This window comes from Pagrus major, chromosome 15 (genome assembly GCF_040436345.1).
Source record: "Pagrus major chromosome 15, Pma_NU_1.0".
NCBI classification, from domain to species: Eukaryota; Metazoa; Chordata; class Actinopteri; order Spariformes; family Sparidae; genus Pagrus; species Pagrus major.
The window spans coordinates 26,985,196-26,991,195 of NC_133229.1; positions in this window are offsets into that span (position 1 = coordinate 26,985,196).

Here is a 6,000-nt window from a genome sequence, read left to right on the forward strand (position 1 = left end):
TAAATGAGACAAACCTACATGTTTTTGGGGGGAAACAGCAGAAAGATGAAAGAAATGTAGAGAGGAGCCGTCCATGGAGGCGCGCGGGTCCCGAGGAGCAGCTCTGGGCGAGCGAGAGCGCGCGAGGTGAGGCTTGCCCGTGAGGGTGCGCACTGCGCGCGCACACATGACCGACAGCGGCCAATAGCCGCCGGTGTTTGCTCGTTAAACGGGTTTTATGATCCGTGTGTGTGTGTGTGTGTGTGTGTGTGTGTGTGTGTGTGTGTGTGTGTGTGTGTGTGTGCGTAAATCACGCAAACAGAAAATGGGAATTTGTGGCAGCTGCACTCAGGAGAAAGCTGTATTCCAAATAAACACACATTTATACATAAAGAAACGTATATAGACACACACACACGCACACATGCACACACATACACAGGAGCCTTGGTGAATCCAGCCTAAGAACATGTTTTCATTATTATTAAAAAGGCCTTTAAAATAATCTACTCTGCAGTGTTGTTGCATTTTTTTTATCCTGGCCAAATGTCGATGTCAGGAATTTATTAAAAATGTATAAAAGTAAATGTCAGCTCATTTTGTGCCTGTAAAGTAGAGGGAACCAAACACTACCGCAACATAAAATATCTTAATCCCCCAAAATGTGCAGCAGCGATGGAACTTCAACCTCCATCAAATGAGACTAAATAATCAAATCAAATCAATTTTATTTATACAGCCCAAAATCACAATCATATATCCTCAATGGGCTTTACAATCTGTACAGTGAACGGCATCCTCTGTCCTTAGACCCGCGATAAAATAATACAAAAGATTATCCTGTGGGGAAAAAAATACATTAAACATACAAACACACAAACGCGCGTAATGTAAAGAAAAATCCGGCATTTCATAAAATGCGATTATACATTTGGAGACTCACATGAACACATGAATCAAACCTCTGTAAATTCACTGCAGGCACGGCTGGTATATTCTTCTTCTATCTGCAGGCGACACGTTCAGTTCCAGTTCTCTGTCGCAATGTGAACAGTGTGACAGAATAAAATGCAAAAAAATGTTAAATATATAAAAGATTTTTAAAAATTACTAGTGATGAGAATGAATTGAAATCTGTCCAGACTTTATTAATTAACTATTTCCAGGCGGAATAATGAAATGAAAACGTTCCTCTAAAGAATATTTACATTTAATAAAATGATTGTTGATTTCTCTGATAATATCTTAAGAGATTATCTCTTGTAAAATATTGCTACTATTTTCTTTGCTGTGATGTTTGAATATTAATCTTGTAAAAATGCAGCTGGATATATTTACTGATAATTATTTAAAGCTGCAATAGGCCTCACTTTTTTTTTTTTGTTTGCCCACTTGGGGGCAGCAGAAACAGGGCTAGGTTACACTTTGGGGCCATAAACACAATGAGAGTGTAAAGACTGTTTCGCATTTTAATTTGTTGCATTGTTGGTGTAAAATATCATGAACAGCTTCTTTGATTTTCTCTCTAAAGATCAATAAACTCTTTGCTTTTGTCTGGGAAACGTAGCAGCGTAAAGATTGAGTCTTTCTCTGCAGATCTGATATATGAAAGGCTGTTACTCTCACCTCTCCTGCTTTCTGCTTCATCTTCTTCATCCTCATCCTCAACAGACTGAAGTCACATATTAACATCTTCACTTTTTACACTTTCTCTGCAAGATAAAATGGCTGCCATGTCAAGAACACTGCACCTCACTAGTTTAAGGTCGCAATCATTTCCATTTTTATTCAACTTGCGAGACTTAAATCAGTGGAACAAATCTTGTGAGTGCATTTTAATGGCTAACAGGAGTTTGAATGAACAGCAGAGCGTGCTCAGAGAATCATGGCCATTTTAATTCAACACCTTGAATATTACAGTTCAATTAAAAATATAATTCATCTTATAATTCATCAAGGCTCTTTTATACTCATGTGTTAACATATCAAATACCAGGTGGTTTATATGTCGCCCAGGCAAATCTCCAAATGGTCTTTTTCCATCTTCCTTTCTACAAATTAAAGGTATAGCTGCCATAAAAAACATCCATTTACATTTTCATGACAATGGCAGCCATCTTATTTTAGGTAGTAAACACCACAATCTAACATTTCTACCATTTTAGTTTATTTTATAATAGAAAGGGACTTGAACAGCAGGCAGAAACCATGAACAGAGCAGCTGCCATGTTTCCCTCTTGTACTCTGAGAAAACACATCACTGAAATCCAATACAACATTTAAATGTACCATACAGTACTGCTACATGGCAGACAACAGCCTCATAATTAATTCTCCCTGGCTGTAATATACAACAGCCAGTATATGTTCTATGTATTTGTCTGGGGTGTTTGATTTATGGTTGTGTCTTTTTATTGCAAAGCAACTCTCTGAAACATGAGCAGACGGATGTTTACAACGTTTTAATGCCCACATTTATTTTAAAACTCGGTCATTCATGTCACTCTTTAATCCACAGTGAAAGAGAGAGAGAGACAGAGGGCCTTCAAAGCAACACGATGGATCTCTCACATTGTGTTACAGATTCACAGCACAAAGATAGTCAGTCATGCTGTCATAATTTTGTTATGAGATATTTTAGATTGAGCTTTAAATAAAGTGGATAATGTTTGAATACTGTGAGAGAAGAAGCCATATTCAAAGTTGTCTTTTTATTACAGTGGTATGTTGTTTTTGAGGTTGTTCACTGGAGGCCAGTCAAGGTGACTGCAGAGACCTTGAGGTTTTATTTTGAAGAGGAAAGAGGAAGTGGAAGTAGCCTCACACACCCCTCTGACTGCAGCATGTTGTCCAGTTGTCACAGGTAAATGGTTGTGTAGCCTAAATGATTTGTTTGTTGTCTCAATTCACATTTGATATTACTGAACGTCCCTTTGCCTTCAGTATTAACTCACCACAACCTCTAAATCAGGGAACTTCAACAGGATGAACATGTATAAGACACCGTGTCACTGTGTAGAAACAGAAACAGAGCTTTTTATTTTAACAGAAAGCAGCTGTGTTTTCTGATGGCCTCTCCTGTCGACTGTTTAATCTTAATCTGCACATTTATCCGTGAAACAGGCCGGATGTCATGGATTATAAATACTGTTACAGTGGAAAAGTCTTAGAATGACACTTGTACACCAGTTTGTCATTGAACGATTATGTAAAACACAGACAGGTGGATCAGCAGAAGTAAGTACATTTACTCAAGTACAATACTAGAGTACAAGCTGGAGGTATACTTTTATACTTTTATACAAGCTGGAGGTATACTTTTTAACATTTGACTATATAGGCCCACATGTACTGTATTAGCTTCTTAATTTCTTTCTTTCTTTCTTTCTTTCTTTCTTTCTTTCTTTCTTGAGTCTACTTCCTCTACTCTTACTCTTGTATCTTGTACATATTAGTTCATATTTTTCAATAATTACACTTTTTTTAATTGAATGTTTATTATACTTTTCCCTGTACACTGACATCAAACTTGTTTCTGTCACATACTTGACCAATAAATCTGATTCTGATTCTAAAATGTGTTGTTTTTACTTCACTTTAATTTACTACAATACAAATACATACACTCACGTACACAACACATGTGTAACTGATGAAAAATGATGGTTTGACTCATTTTGATTTAACTGTCACAGTTTACCGCAGCACGACACTGCCACCCAGCGGACAGAGCCAGTAACTACACACATACAGGATAAACACCAGTGTCTTTTCTTGGTGTTGAGTTTTTTTGTGTGTTTCAGTCTCTGAAACAGCCTCACATCCTCAAACCTCCTCATCCAGAGGCTCCACTTCGAGACAGCATCATTGACATGCTCAGTTTGTTGACAAAATACATTTATAATCACATTTTATTTATTTTATTCCACAGTATCCGACCCTCGTATCATCACATTTAAAGAAAAGATGACCGGGCTGTTCATATATCTTTGTGTTATATCCTGCTGCAGCTGGTCGGCTACATGTTCCTCCTGCAGAGACTCCTCCGCGCAATCATGTCTTCTAAATGATCCTCGTGCATGTGGCTCACCTGAGTTATTTGTTACTGCACCACTGACGATTAATCTGGTGTTATTGCAAAACATTGTGTTGGGAGCAACAATTAATCTGAAGCAATCATCTGAAAATTGGTCGTCTCATTTAATTCCACAATAATTATTCCCATTGTTGCAGTTTGTTACGAGGTTATTTCGTTTATTTTCATTTCGGACACCCCTTCTGGTTACACCCTGAATTTAATCAGAATTTAAAAACCTTTTTTTTTTGTTTCTTTATCATTTTGCAAAAACTAATTTCGTTTGTTTCCCCCTTTTGCTTTTATTTGTGCTGCAGGACCGAATTATGTTGTGTTACTATGTTAAAAATGAAATTTAGACCTAAATTTATACTACATTTTCAAGCTTTCTTGTCTTTCTCAGCTTTTATCTACTTTATTCTTAACAAAGCTGCAGCTTTCAGTCAATATTTGGAATTACGCACACACACTGCGTGCGTAAAAGACGCACAGACAGACATTTTATCTTAGAAAATGATGCCAGGAGGTTGATTTCTAACCTTCTTATTCAAAGCAAGAACACAGAAATATAATTAAAAGTCTGTCGTTCATTAAAGCATAAACATTATTATTGAGGATTTGAAAATATAAGCGATGAAATCAAAGTGATAACCCGGATTTTAAACATCTCAGGCCTGCAAGTATAAAGTCTAAATCCAGACTCTAACGCTCCTCGGGCACACACGCTTTTGTTTTACGTTTTAATCCTCCGTCCGGTGAAATTTCCTGTGTTTTGTGGTGCGCAGAGACGTGATTGAAGCTGTCTGGTCTCAGCTGCGGACAATGACTTTTAACATGTAGAAGGACAGTCGAGGCTCCGAGGGGCAGGAAAGAGTGTCCAATAAAACCATATAGTCCCGATGACTGTCTGGCCTAAATGACTTTATGGCAGACTCCCCCTCTGTGTCTTGGGTGTGGGGAAAGTCACGTTTATTCTCCAAATGCATGCTGTTGCTTTATGACCCTGCAGTAGGATGAGCGGATTATATGGCGGCAATAAATGAGGGAAGCTACGAGGCGCTGCACTGACTTTGACAAAACAAGGAGGCCGGAATGTCTCTCTGTGGACTCAGACTCACAACACGTACCTGGGAGCAGTGAAACACCTTGACGTTGGAACAATATCATCCTGATAAAACAAAACAAAATAAAATAAATGGCATTATTGGCCCGCAATCCAGTAAAAACGTCGAATATGAGATTGGAGTTGGAGGTTTTGTCTCTTGGAGGATAAAGGCGTTAAAATACAGACTCGTTTTAACCTCTAGAAGTAGAAATTTGTGTTCAGCAGTGCAGTATTTTGTGTCGTACGAACATTTAATACAATATATTTCGATTATTAGTCTACAATCCAGTGAAACATCAGACATTACATTCTGCTTTTCTCGTGTTACTCTCCCGTTTGATCATCCCGTAATAATATAGGTTAAAACTATGGTACCAGTACTAATTCTGCTATTATAAGAAGTCATTTAAGTGCAGTGATAAAAGTGTTTTTGTGTGTTTTTCTTTAAAACAGTCGCTTTATTGGCCGATAATCCGGTGAAACGTCAAACATTAGCCTACATATTGTTTTTAGTGTTATTCTCCCGGTAAGGATCCTCCTATAATGATGCTACAGGATACTATAATGAGAACAAGACAGATTTTATCATTAGAGGTAGTACATTTATGTGTGTTTCTCTCTCTCATACACATATTAAAGTAAAATAATCGCGTTATTTGTCTGTAATCCAGTAAAATGTCAAACATGAGAGGAGTTTTTTTTTCTCTTGTAGGATCAATACAGGATAAAACTATGACAAGACTAATTTTATTTTTAAAATAAGTAATTATAATGCAGTTATAGTAGTTTGTGTGTGTTTCTCTCTCTCATTCACATATTAAAGTATAATAATCGCATTATT